Below are 15217 nucleotides of genomic sequence, written 5' to 3'. Positions count from 1 at the left end.
TGAAGAACTGGACCTCTAGCTTCATTTTCTGTGTACTTTGGTAGTTTTGAGATGCAAAATCAGCCTATTTTCTTCTCACTTTTGAATAATAACATCTAGTGAATCATCTCACCTGAATGAACTATTGTTTAAATGCTATTAGTCACTGGCAACCGGCCTGACCTGAAGTGCTGACATGTGGGAATTAGAAACCTTTTTGCTCCTTGCACAGAACTTTTATTACTCCTGGAAGTGTATCTTGAAGATAGCTGCTGGATAGTGCTAATAAGCTCAAGAGGAAAGATCTAGAAGGGTGACAGATGGAGGTGTGAAATCCAGCAGCTCCTGAGGTAAAATAAGACCCACAGGTTCCAAAGAGCTCTGAGCCAGAAGAAAACACTGTGACTCAAGAGAGTGTTTGCCAATGTACAACTGAAGCGTCACCCCACGGGACAAGGTGTAACACGCCAGTTTAAATTCCACAGTTCAAAACTAACTTTTTCTCATTTCCCACAAAAAAGTCACCAAGTTCATAGACCATTCTGACTATATTTTTATCATTCCTCATGAAAATTATTAAATTCCAATTAGAAATCACCATGCACAGCTTTATTTCTCATATAATTAAAGATTGTGTTATTAAATATTACATTTCATATTATAAAATATCCTCATGAAAACTAAATGAAAAAAAAAACACTTCCAAAAGCAACTAGGGCAGTAATTTGTTTAAAAATGCATATATAATGTTAATAGAAGTAATTCAAAATAAATTCATGAAATGAATATTCAAAAGTCCAATTTTAGAATATAATATATGGTACAAAGACAACTGAAGTACTAGAAAACAGAGCTTAAATAGGAGAAAAAGGTATGTGATTAATTTAATTGTAGAAAAGACCTACTTATGGATAATAGATTTTCATTAATATCTGTTCTTCATCAGAAAGGTTAACTATCATTCAGAACAACAACAAAAAGACAGATTAACTTTCTCTATGTGGAATGCAGTTATCTGGAAGGGACATGGCTGCTTATAAGTTAAATTACCTAACTTTACTAAAATGACAGCAAGTCCCAGCTTCAATCTCATTATAAAGATGAGTGTTTTTTTTTAAATGGTAAGAATAAATACAAAACAAGAAAGGTAAAAGGCTGTAATGTTAAGGGCATGTAATAGGCTCCCAATGAAATACTTCAGAAATATCCCAGTCGAGCATTTGACTAGAATTTGAAGTTCTCTTCAGTCATCCTTGCCTCTTATCCATGTTAAGGATGTTTGAGAACTCAGTGTAGTTGACTTCCCCTCTTTGTCAACAGGGTCTTCTCTTATACAGCTCAACAGCCCCATCTTTAAACTAATCACTCGTGGTGTCAAGAGCTCTCTCAGGTATTCTTCCTGGAAGGTGCTGGTGGCTTCTTCATCAAAGCAGGTGAAAACCTTTCTGATGAGGTCTTCAGGATCTATACCGTTCAACTTCTCACTAACACAGTGGAGGTATACGGTGAAACTGATGAAGCCTGGATCCTCATACATCATGGCATCCAGATTTTCATCAATTAGATTTCCCCCAGTGAGGCAACTATATCATTCAAATCTTCCTTGTAGATGGAGCCATCCCTGTTCTGATTACTCATGTTGAAGGCCTTTTTGAACTGCTGGATCTGTGGTTGGTTAAGCATGGCAAACTCATTGGACGTTGTGCACCAAGGGTAGTTCTTATGGTCTTGGTCTTTGTCCTGTATTCAATTTTGGTTCAATCCCAGCATAGCCATGAGAATCAGAGTGTATCAGTGAAGCTTTATCCCCACTCTCACTGCCCTGTAAACCCTACTGCCTCTAGAAGAACTATCACTTCCAGTCTTGGCCAGCCAACTGGTAGGAAGCCTGGTCACAATGAGTTATTCATGCCTCTGTAAGTAAACCCTCACCAATATTTCTTTAAGTAACTCTACTAAACTCCCTGGTTCACTAAGTTAGAGTAGGACTGCTTAATTAGTCTGTCTTTGGAGTCCTCTCTGGGGTGAATGGATATTTGTTGATATCTCCCCAGGAAAATCACTCAATACACCTGAATATGTTTTCAAAGAGGATATAATAAAATTGAGAGGAAAGATATGTTCTAGATTCTTAACACCTTGCACTTTTGACTTTAACACTCAAAGGTGTATAGTTTCTGTGTCCTGAAGCTACATAAGACTATATGGTATATGTTAATTACTTAGTGTTTTACAAGAAAACATTATCTGGAGAATATACCAAGGGATTGGATGGAGATAAGAAACATGAACATGGAAAATCTGGTCTCATTGTATAACAGGTGGCAGGAAGAACTAGGCCTGGTGTGGGGGGTGGGGATATAGAGAATCCAGAGATAAGCTTCAGAATAAGAGAAAATGCACTCTTTTTTAAAAATTGAAAATAGATTCTGCTCTCATACAATACATCCTGACTGCAGTTTTCCCTCGACACTCCTCCCAACTGGCCCCACCTCCCCCTTCCCTAAATCCATTCTCCCTCTGTATCCCATCAGAAAAATGCAGGCCTCTAAGACACAACAACCAAACCAAACCAAAAAAAAAAAAAATACAATAAGACAAGGCAAAAGCTTTCATGTTGAGGCAGGATGAGGCGACCAAACAGGAGGAAAAGTTTCCCAAGGGCATGATAAAGAGTCAGAGACTCACCCACTCCCACAGTTAGGAGTCCCACAAAAGCACCAGCCTAAAAGCCACAACATGTACTCAGAGGACCTGGTGCAGGATCACTGCAGACCCTATCCTTCCCACTTCAGTCTCTGTGAGCCTGTATGTGCCCCACTTGGTTGATTCAGTGAGAGCCATGTTCTCCTGGTTTCCTCCATCCCCCATGAATACTACAATCATTCCACACTCTGCCTCCTCTTCCTAGAGATTCATGAGCTCCTCAGGGTGGGACCTGATGAAGACCTCAAAATTAGACTCTCTCCACATAATGTCTGGCTATGGGTCTCTGCATCCTCTCCCATCTGCTGTCAGAGGAAGTTTCTGATGATGACTGGACAAGGCACCAATCTATAAGTATAGTGGAATATCATTAGGAATCATTTCATTGGTTTTTATTATTGTTGTTGCTGTTTTGTGGACCAGTAATTTTGGTTCTATTAGGTCTCTGGGCTATCTCGTCTCTGGTTCCTGGTGATTCAAGCAGTGTTGGGCTTGGGCTCCCCATCAAGGTACAAGCCTCAAGTTAAATCAGACATTGGTTGGCCACTCCCACACATTCTGATCCACCATTGCCCCAGCATATCTTGCAGGCAGGACTGATTGAGGTTTTATGGCTGGGTTGGTGTCCAGTTTTCTCTTTCAGTAGCCTGCAAAGCATTTTCCTTGCCAAAGAGATTAGAACACAGAAATGAAGGCTCCATGTAGGTACCAGATCAGCCTTTTCACATTCATTTAACTGTGTGGATGTTATCCTTGGCAATGGGGCCCTGCTTTCAGTGTGCAGAGAGCAACCTTCTATCCTAGCATCTACCTGGGTTGTTTGGGGATCTCCACAGGCCCCCCTCAGTCAACAACTCAACCAAATACAACCTAGTCCAGACACTAGAAGTCTTGACTGGCAACAAGAGATGGCCAGTTCAGATTCCTTAACCTCTATTACTAAAGGTCCTCACTAGGATCACCGGCAAAGATTCCAGGAAGTTTCCATATTCTCCCAAATGCACCTCAGTTCCAATTGAATCTCCCCCAACACTGTCTCCCCATCTCATCTCCCTGCTCCTGATCATTCACATTCCTGTCACCACTGGAAATCTCTTTGATTTCCCCTTCTCAAGGAGACCCATGCATTCTCTCTAGACCCCTCCTCTTCACCAGACCTCTCTGGATTATCATTTACTTGACAGCTAATGTCCATTTATAAGTGAATGCATACTGATTTGTCTTCTAGGTCCTGGTTACCTCACTCAAGATGATTGTTTCTAGTTCCATTCATTTGCCTACAAATTTCATGTCTTTTTTTTTTTTTTTTTTTTTTTTTTAGCTGCTGAGTAACACTCCATTGTGTAAATGTACTACATATTCTTTATCCATTCTTCTTATCCATTCTTCAGTTGAGGAACAGTTAGGTTTTTTCCAGTTTGGTGCATTAAGAATAATGCCAAAAAGAACATAGTTGAAAAGGTGTCCTTGTAGTAGGCTGAGGTCCTTTGGATATATACTTAAGAGTGGTATATCTGGGTCTTGAGGTAGATTGATTCCCCCATTTTCTGAGGAGTTTCCATATTGATTTCCATAGTGGTTGCACAAGTCTGCATTCTCACCAGAAATGAAGGAGTGTTCCCCTCACTCCACATCATCATCAGCATGAGCTGTCACTTGTGTCATTGATCTTAGCCATTCTGACAAGTATTAGGTGAAATCTTGAAGTAGTTTTGAATGGAATTTTTCTGTGGCTAAGGATATTGAACATTTGCTTAAGTGTTTATCAGCCATTTGAGATTCTTCTATTGAGAATTCTCTGGTTAGATCTGTACCCCACTTTATAATTGATATATTTGGTGTATTGATGTCTAGTTTCTTGAGTTCTTTGTATATTTTGGATATTAGTATTCTATAAGATATGGAGTTGGTAAAAATCTTTTTCCATTCTATGGGTTGCTACTTTGTCCAATTGACAGTGTCCTTTGCTTTAAAGAAGCTTTCAGTTTCTTGAGGACTCATTTATTATCAGTCTTAGTGTCTGATCTACTGGTGTTCTATTCAAATGTAGTCTCCTGTGAAAATGTGTTCAAGGTTATTCCCAATTTTCTTTTCTATCAAGTTCAGTGTATCTGGATTTATGCTGAGGTCTTTGATCCATTTCAACATGAGTTGTGTTCAGGGTGATAGATATGTATCTATTTGCATTTTTCTATATGCAAATATCCAGTTTGACCAACATCATTTGTTGAAGATGAGATTTTTTTCCATCATATATTTCTGCATTCTTAATAAAAATACAGGTATCAGTAGGTGTGTGGATTTATGTCTGGATCTTCAATTCAATTCCATTGATCAACCTGTATGTTTTTATGCCAATACTATGCAGTTTTTTTTTATTAATATAGCTCTGTAGTGCAATTTGAAATAGAGGATGCTGATACCTCCAGCAACTTTTATTTTTGAATATTGTTTTAGTTATCCTGGCTAACCTGTTTTGTTTTTCCATATGAAGTTGAATATTGGCCTTTCAAGGTCTGCAAATAATTGTGTTGAAATTTTGATGGGGATTTCATTGAATATATGGATTTCTTTTGGGCATTTTTTACTATGTTAATCCTACAGATCCATGAGCATGGGAAGACTTTCCATTTCTGATATATTTTTCAATTTCTTTCTTCAAAGACTTGAAATTTTTGTCATAAAAGCCTTTCACTTACCATGTTTTTCCTTCTGAGTCTAGATTACCTCATTCAAGATGATATTTTCTAGTTCCATCTACTTGCCTGCAAATTTCATGGTATCATTGTTTTTTTACTGCTCAGTAGTATTCCATTGTGCATGCTTTTCTTCATCCATTCTTTGATTGAGGGGCATCTAGGTTGTTTCCAGGTTCAGGCTATTACGAATAATGCTGTTATGAAGATAGTTGAGCAAATGTCCTTATGGTATGGTTGAGCATCTTCTGATATATTCTTCAATTTCTTTCTTCAAAGACTTCACATTTTTTGTCATAAAAGTCTTTCACTTACCCTGAGTAAATGTCTACGCTTGATGTTGAGGTTTGTTTCTTGGATTCAGCAGAAGGATGAATCCTGTTTTTGCATTCATTTTGATACTTTGTGTCTTTTTATTGGGGAATTGAGACCATTGATGTTGAGAGATACCCATGATTGTTGGTTCCTCTTGTTTTGTTGGTGTTGTTGTGTGTGTACATGCATGTTTCCCTTCTTTTGGCTTTGTTGGTATGAGATAATTTCTTCTGTTTCCATGGGTATAGTTAACATCCTTATGCTGTGGTTTTCCTTATAGTACTTTCTGTAGGGCTGGATTTGTAGATAGGTATTGTTTCAATTTGACTTTATCATGGAATATGTTATTTTCTCCATCTATGGGGATTGAAAGCTTTGCTGGCTTTATTAGTCTAGGCTGGCATCTGTGGACTTTTAGAGTCTGCAGCACTTCTGTCCAGGCCCTTTTGACTTCCAGAGTCTCAATTGAGAAGTGAGGTGTAATTATAATAGGTGTACTTTTATACGTTACTTTGCCTTTTTTCTTTTTGCAGCTTTTAATATTATAACTTTGTTTTTTATGTTGTATTTGGATTATAATGTAGAAAGGGGATTTTCTTTTCTGGTCCAATCTATTTGGCATTCTGTATACTTCTTATAACTTTATAGGCATCTCTTACTTTAGGTTAGGAAAATTTTTTTCTATGATTTTGTTGAAAATATTTTCTGGGTCTTTGAGCTAAGATTCTTCTCCTTCCTCTATTCCTAGTATTCTTAGGTTTGATCTTTTCACAGAGCCCCAGATTTCCTGGAAGTTTTGTGTCAGCAAATTTTTTAGATTTAACATTTTCTTTGACTGATGTGTCTATTTCTTCTATTGTATCTTCAATGTCTGAGATTCTCTCTTTCATCTTTTGTTTTCTGTTGGTGAAGTTTGCCTCTGTAGTTCCTGTTTGAATTTTTAATTTTTTTCCTTTCTAGAATTCCTTAAGTTTGTGTTTTCTTTATTGCTTCTACTTCCTTTTTTAGGTCTTGAACAGTTTTATTCATTTCCTGCAACTGTTTGTTTTTTCTTGTCTTTCTGTGGGGGAATTATTCATTTCCTCCAATTGTTTGTGTTTCCTGGCTTTGTTTAAGGAATTTATTCATGTCCTTCAATTGTTTCTTTGTGATTTCCTGTTTAAAGACCTCTATCATATTTATCTAGATAGTTTTAAGGATTTACTGTTAAAAAACCCATTCATCTTTAGTATTGAAACTGAAATATCCATCTACTCTTGTACAAGACTTTGAAGCTTCAAGTCCATTTCCAATTAAATTATTTTATTTCCTGTTTTATTTTAGTTCATTATTTAATCTTCCCGGATTTTTATGAAACTTCAATTCTCTCATTGTAGAAACTGACTTCTTTGTTCACTTTTATATCATCTTTAAAATTGTTGAGAATATATTCCTTATCTTGGTTTTCTCTGATACAAAGGCAGTGACCAATGAGGGCATTTTGGAATTACTCTAAGAAACAATACATTAATTAAAAACTCTCTGTACAGTATGATTTAGGCAGTATTAAATTCACCTGATAGTGTCATCTTCTAGTCCAAATTGGTCATCTATTTTATATAACTAGTCTGCCAGTATCTGTATTTCTGTAACAATAATCACTCTCATTTTAATACTTTGACAATGCCATTGTCATGTGTATCAAAACAATGCACTTTTGTCCAGGTACACATTTTTCTTAGTTAGAAAGTGCAGTTTTGGCCTCCTTTGTAGTATGTATGGCCACTTGGCTATATACTGATCTACTGAATGATAGTAAAATTATTTTTTTCCTTTCCTTTATTCCCTACTTCCTGAATTACCACAACAAAGGGAGCTGTTGCTTTGGGCCCAAGGGAAGTCTTATGTCCAAAACAGTGAAGTTTCCTGGCTATCATCCTGCTGTAAGTAGGTACAGGTTACTTTAGTGCAGCTGTTTAACGAATGCAGAAACCCAGAGAGAGATAACATTATGGGAGGATTTATAGGTCCACTAGTTGTTCATCTTCCAGTTTCATTTTACCAAACAAGAATAATTCATACCACTAGGTATTCCTTTCCAATGTAGAGTCTTTGTGCATAAGCTGATGTCCACAAATATAGCTAGAGCACTAAACGAAACCACTGTTGACAGGAGAAGAGTTCATAGAATAACATTTAGAATGGAAATGTGATGGATGGCACCAGAATCTTCATTTTGGAGAACCAAGCACTTGACTAAGAGTGGCCTTATATAGAGTGAGTAGTTAGTAGTGGGCCACTCTCCAGACCACATGTACTGAAGGATAACAGGAAAGTGTTCAGAAAACACACCAATGTGTAATACATGGTAGAAGTCAATAGAAATCTTACAGGCTAGAAACCTTAGTTTATTTCATGAAGACCAGGCCCTTTGTCAAGAAGACATAAATTCCAGCTGGGTGGTGGTAGTGTATGCCTTTAATCCCAGCACTCAGGAGGCAGAGCCAGGCAGATCTCTCTGAGTTAGAGGCCAGCCTGGGCTACCAAGTGAGTTCCAGGAAAGGCGCAAAGCTACACAGAGAAACCCTGGCTCAAAAAAAAAAAAAAAAAAAAAAAAAAAAAAAAGACGTAAAGTTCTTTCAATTGCAATCTATCTATCTATCTATCTATCTATATCTATCTATCTATCTATCTATCTATCTATCTATCTATGAATAAAAACAAGAATAAGGACAGAGAAAGAAAGAAGCAGAAGAAACAAACAATGGACAGAAAGGAAAAATATGCACAAGATTCTGTTGGAGGGAAATTCATTTTCTCCTTATTCATGTTATTCCTCACCATGATAACCATGCCCCCTTTCCAATTGTTGGCCAAGGGAATCCTAGAGACTCCCCCAACAACATAGGCTAGTGATACTGACCTTATTTACCTCCCAGTAGCAGAAGTCAAATTTCTGTTGCTGAAGTTACCACACACTTTGGACACAGGACTGAGAAGAATTGAGCTTGAACTGACCTTGAAGCTTCCTCCCTGAGCTCTAGCTTTCATGGGGCCAGAAAGAGATGTGCAAACTGCTAGGGAGGAAAGCAACCAACAGTCCTATCCATTGTGAAGCCTATGAACCACAGCAGTGACCGACATGGTAAGATGTGCCTAAAGGAGCAATTGTGGCACTTATATCTTGGCAATAACCAACAGCTATATAACTGGAACCAAGGCCTGCTTACCAAGAGGGATATCATGCCTGGTACTGGCATGATTTGATTCTAATCCTTGGTTATTGCCTAGGATTAAGAAAGAAGAACATTCCAGATTTCTCTTCATAGTGACCTATGACAGTTATCCTGATAGATATTAAAGAAAGAAATGTATTTTCTGAAGTGCATGCTTTAATGTACTTCTGACAATTAATTCTGTTTTTCAATGAAAATAGAATTCTCAATTGTGCTTCTGGAACAAGAAAACAGGCAATAGTATTCCTCGGCAATGAAGATACATGATTCAGTACCTCACTAAGAGTCTCCAATGTCAGCACATCACTACCAAGAACAAGGTTGTAGAGGTGAATTGTAAACAAAACAAATTCTACTTGAATTACAGGCTGCTCCTGCCCTCCATTCCCACCCACCCTCTCTGAAAGCATCTGCTGTTGAAAGAGCTTGCCAAAATGTCACTGCCAGATTTTGCTGGACATGGGCTCTGATCATTTCCAAATGACAGAAAATCAGCTGGGGGATTTAGGCTTTAAGTAATCATTAACCGTGGGCCATGCATTGACTGGGGGAAAAATATAATATTCTTAATCTGCCTGATCTGAAAGGTCAAGCTGTGCCACATGCTGCTGCTCCTACCAAGGATTTGATCCTAGCTACAAGGACTACAACAATAAGACAGCTTTGCCCTTAAAGATACCAAACTCCTTTCCCAGGGGTGAGAAGGAGAAGCACCCGTATGAATATGTTCTGCACCAAAATTATGGCATCGACAGTTTTTTTTCCAAGTGAATGAGAACCATGAGCAGAGATTCAAACATTAGCTTTGTGGTGTTAGAAAACAGATGAAAAGAAAAACAGAAGAAGAATGTTCCAGTAGAGAAGATTTTATTTCTCTCCTAATCAAATGTCTACATTTAAGAACTATTCTTACTAGGGGCAAATATTTTCCAAATGTCTCCCAATATGCTCTCTGATATGTACAAAAGGACTGTTACTCAGAATTGATTATTTACTTAAATTATTATTTCAGTAGCTATTGTTGCCAAAGTATTTCAGTATCTACATGTCTAGTTGTTTGTTTTATTACTAAAAATGTAACAAATTAGTATTTCTGGTTTGTAGTAAGGAACTTAGAAGCTATCACTTCTTCCTAATAAATAATAAACTGAACAAATGGAAAGATCAATAATTCTTCTTAGATTTAGCAGCAAAGGGAAGGCACCAGTAAAACTGTAAAGCTGAAAGGCATGTAATTAGATGCAGAGAATTACAGCTCCTCAATTTAGAAAGCCGGGAGCAGATATTTTCACAGAAGCTAGTGTAATCATACTCTGGTATTTACTCAAATGAACTGCCATTTATGTCCATGTAAGAACCTTCTCATGGATTATTCACAACTGCCAAAACTTAAAAACAAATCAGAGGTTCTTCAGAATGTGAGCAAATAACTACACTTGTGTTCATAGAGACACTGGAACTTTGTTTAGAGCTGGAAGGGAAGGTGATAACAAATCCCGAAAAGAAACCTAAATGAAAAAGCTAACTTGACAAGGCTGTCTATAGGGAGATGCCCATAGAAACGATACAAAGACTATTGGTTGTCGGTCATTAAGGAAGCAGGGAAGGAGCACACTGGCTTTTAGGGGAGTGAAACTATTTTTCATCTGCATTTATTATAATTCTCGTTACTGTGACCAAATACTTAGCATGATCAATTTAAGAATGGAAATACTTGGTTTTGGCTCATGATTCAAGGAAACATGTATGACCTATTCACAGCAGGGCAGAAATGACAGAAAAACATTTCATCTATAGTCAGAAACAGGGAGAGAGAGGGAGAGGGAGAGAGAGAGACAGACAGACAGACAGACAGACAGAGACAGAGAGAGAGAGACAGAAGTGGTGGTGATACTCACATCACTTTCTATTTTTTATTCAGTCTGCAATCCCATGCTATAGGAATCCTTGGAGTGGGTGTTGCCTCCTTAGTTAAGCTTCCCTGGAATTACTTTCAGATACATCCAAAGCTGTGTTTCCTAGGTAGTTCCAAATCCAACAACTTGTCAATGAACAGTGACTATCACAAGTTCCATCCTTATCAATTTGACACTTAAACACATCACTTTTAAGCAATGATATCCTATCTCTCCTCCTCTAAGGCATGTGGCAGTCTGTCTCACAATGCAAAATGCATTTAGTTAACCAGTGGGAAGCCTCAAAGTCTTTAGAGTCCCAACAGTGTTCAAAAGTTCAACATCCATGGTGTCTTTTGAAACCTAAGGCAATCTTTTAACTCTGTCCACTCTAAAAATGTTACAAACTTCAAGTACACAATGCACAGAATTAAGGCAAAAAAAAACTCCTTTTCTAAAATAGAGGCATAGACACAGCCAGAAAAGACCAGAGCAAAGCAAGGAAATTGCAAAATTCTTCAGCATTATGCCCCAGCACCCGGGGCTCTTGATGGCATAAACCGTGCTACAACATCCTTGGGCAGCCCTCCCTCAGGTATGCTGTGTGAAGCACTGTTGTCTCTTTCCTGGGTGAGCTTTCCTTCATGTCTGCAGGCTTCCTTGGCAGATTTCCCATGGTCATGGTATCTTCAATACACGAGAGGCTTCATTGAAACTTCGGCTCCACCTTTAGAGCTTCATGCGATGGCTTCCCAGTGCCTCCATGCAGGAAACACAGCACTGCCACACAGTACCTGGCCTCAGTGGCTCTCTGGAACTTTAATGCAGGCTGTTGTAACCTTGTAGCTCTTATAATTTGCCTGCCAACATAGCCCATCTCCAGCCAGTTGATTATGGCCCCTTTCAGCACAACTGTAGGTAGCCTCTATGTACCTTGGTTGGTAGGCCAGGGAAAACATATCCTTATATGGTTGGGGTTTTTGTTTTGTTCTCTCTTGTCAGGGTATTCCTTCTGAAGTATTCTAAACCCAGATGATCTTCTTTTGAATGAATTTCAAATTCAGGTGGTAGGGTCTTGTCCTAAGGCATCTTTCCTACTGTCTAAATGAAGAATATGAGGTATTTCTTTAATGTAACAAGTCTTTGTAACACTCCCTGCTGCTTTCTGTACACCCACCTTGTCTCTATTTTTAAACTTGATCACATTCCTTTCTTCACCAACTGCGCAAGCTTTTTTTTTTTTTTTCCTTTTCTTTCCACTCTTTCCCACTGCAGAGCAGACTGAGAGCAATGAGCGGTACCCATGCCCCACAGCCTGGATAGTACTCAGTCTTGAAATTTCTTCCACCAAACGACTTAGTGAATTATTTTTTTAATTAAATATCACTCAACTTTCAGGGTGCTGATAAAATACAGGCATATGAAACCGTTCTTTGTCATGTTTATAGCACGAGTGTTCTTTAGTCCAGTTCCCGAAAGTCCCCATTTCCCTTTGAAAACTTTTGTCATTGACGATTTGCATTTCTCTCTAATTCTGGTCTTCCAAATTCTTGCCATAAAGAACCATTAACTTCTGACTATAACAGTCTTTGGATTCCCCAGTCTTCACCTTCTTCCACTCCTTGCACAAGTCAATTCCAAAAGCCTGTGAACTGAACTACCGGGTGTCTCACAAGAATGGTGCTCTCCCTCTCCCACACTAACAATTTTCTGTATTGTTTTTCTCATTTTTTGTGACCAAATATATGGCAAGAACACCATAAGAATGGAAGAGTTTATCTGGTTCATGGTTCAAAGGGAATATAACTCGATGTGGTACAGTGAGTATTGTGGTGAGGTGTCTGGGCAATACTGCATGCATTGTCAGGAAAGACAGAAGAATGCTGTACTCTGTTGATTTCTCTATTTTATTCAGTCTGGACACTCAGCCCATGGCATGGTGCTACTCACCTCCACAGTGGTCCTTCCTTCTTTAAACTTCCTTAGAAAAACCATCAAATGTACCTTCTGGTGATTCTTAAAACAACAGTGTAAACAATAAAGATTAATCAACCCAGTATTTTATTGTGATAGTGAATATATTGTATCATTGCACATTTGTCAAATCCATAGGAATTGCAATACAAAGAGTGAACCTATAATTATATTACCATTTGGGGAAATGATCATGTGTCATTGTGACTCCATGTGCCGCCTTGAATAGAATGCCTACTGTGGGGGATGTTGTATATAGATGTGGCAGTAAGGTGGATGGGAACATTCTGCTTGTCCCTATATTTTGCTGTAAATCAAAACCTGTTCTGCCAGGACCCTCCTTACCCATCAAACAGCCCTGAGTAGGGGAATGAGGATTGAAAAACAATAGATAGGAAAAACAGAGACATAAACATAAATAACTTCGGGAGGGCTCTGAGTCAGAGTTTATTTCTCACTGCATTTTTATACACAAAGCAAGGGGGACAAAAGACCTCCCCCTCTCAAGAACACCATGGTTCAAAGTACAAACAAGTGTAAACACTTCCATAATTCTCAAGACATCTGGTAACCAAGCCTTTGGCAAAACATTCTGTTATCCAATCTTGAAGAGTAAGACACCTGGTAGCCACGCCTTTGGCCAAACATTCTGTTATCCAACCTAAGAGAGCAAAGACAAGCTTGAACTCTCTGATGTTGAGTCAAGATGGAATCAAGGCACAAACTGGAATCACTGTGGGCTCTCAGACTGTTCTAAAAGTGTTTATTAATTAAAGAAATATGAGTCACTGTTCTAGAAGTTTCCCTTTGCATATTAATTACAAAAGATGCCTGTTATCAGTTTCCACCTGTTTTGATGCATCTATCTGCTCAGAAACCAGCTAGAAATTCCAAAGTAGAAAATGTAGTATCTGGTGGCATCTTAGTGCTGCTCAATCAGTGGAAAACAAGAGAGACATTCACCAGAGGTACCTACAGTAAGATCATCTCAGGATGTGCTTATTTTCAAGTATATGAAATTATTGGAGCATAACTAACATGGTCTCATCTTCCAGTTCATAGTTACAAACACCAGTCACAAGAAATGAACTGAGATCACAGCTACTCCCCAGAGCAGGGCTTCTGAACATGTGGTTCTGAAGATGGAAAAGTCCATAGCTCAGTTTCATTCCACACTTAGTTTTGTGCTTTCTTGTTGATGTCTTGAACTCCTCAATCACTTTATTACTGAATTTGTGTTTTGTTGGTGATGAGATGACTGAACCTTTGCATAAACAGAAGAAATAAGCACATTACACAAATTACATTACATTTAGGATGTTTTGTTTGCATATGGCATCCACATGGTCCACTAGTGAAGAATTCCAGTAGACACAGTATATCAAATCAGAGAGGCATGAAGCAATAATGAGATGTATTGTGTCTAAGACTGGTCATGGCAGTTTCTTTGTGATGTAGAATTTGGAACAGAAAAAGTGTGACTGTTTTAAGAAATGTGATGGTCAGGGAACTCTATCATATCCTCACTCCTACTACTTCCCAACACTAGCCAAATAGTCACATGAAATATTCCTTTTCCCAAACAGTTGGCTTCATCAATGTGCTCTTTGCTAAAATGATCTTAAGTTGTATACTTTTTAGTGTGATAAGGTAAACTGAAATAAAGAATATAAGCAAAAAAAGATGCCATAGATAGAAAAGGTGATACAGGGCAATGAGGGGTTTCCTTTTTCTTTTTCAGTCCTTACTTATCACCATTAATCAGAGTACAGAATTTTCACAAAATTCATTTATATTCAGAGTTTAAACTAAGGCACTTGAATTAACATTGTTCAGTGTTTTATACTGTTTTTCTAAGAAGGAAATATAGATACACTTACAAACTAGGAAGTATAAAACACTGCTAATAATATACTTAAATTTTATTTACTGAGAATGACATTAACAAAAACACTATGGAAATCAAAAACATTTATGATTAGATGATTAGTAATTTTAACGAATGTCTCTGCTGTTCGAATAACAGGCATCACATTTTAATGTTTTACTAAGCCTTACAAGTCATGTAGCTGCCCCAAGCTATACCTTTATTATATTTATTACTGAGAGTAACTCCTGAGAGTCTCTTTGGACCTCAGATTCCTTCTCAACAAGTGACAATGAAGCAGTGTCTCCTTCATAACATCTCCACATGGATCAAAGACTTTGATCATTGGCTCCTATAGCCAAGACAATAACAATCCATGTGAATGTACATTGTGGAAAGAGAGAGACAGACGACAGACAGACACAGAGAGACAGATACATAGAGAGAGACACAAAGAAAGACACAGACAGAGAGAAAGGATGAGCTTATCTGGTTCATGGTTTAAGGGGAATATAATTCATCATGGTGTGGTGAGCATCGTGGTGAGGTGTCTGGTCATAGTGTATTCAC

At 38.0% G+C, this 15217-nt stretch overlaps 1 pseudogene; it reads right to left on the bottom strand.

Annotated features, from left to right (window-relative positions):
- Positions 1 to 1222: 1222 nt before the first annotated feature.
- On the bottom strand, positions 1223 to 3734 carry LOC114703023 (annotated as a pseudogene).
- Between the last annotated feature and the right edge of the window lie 11483 nt (positions 3735 to 15217).

Source organism: Peromyscus leucopus, chromosome 11 (assembly GCF_004664715.2).
Source record: "Peromyscus leucopus breed LL Stock chromosome 11, UCI_PerLeu_2.1, whole genome shotgun sequence".
Classification (NCBI taxonomy): domain Eukaryota; kingdom Metazoa; phylum Chordata; class Mammalia; order Rodentia; family Cricetidae; genus Peromyscus; species Peromyscus leucopus.
Note: the sequence above shows the minus strand (reverse complement) of the source record. Positions and strands in the feature narration are given on the sequence as shown.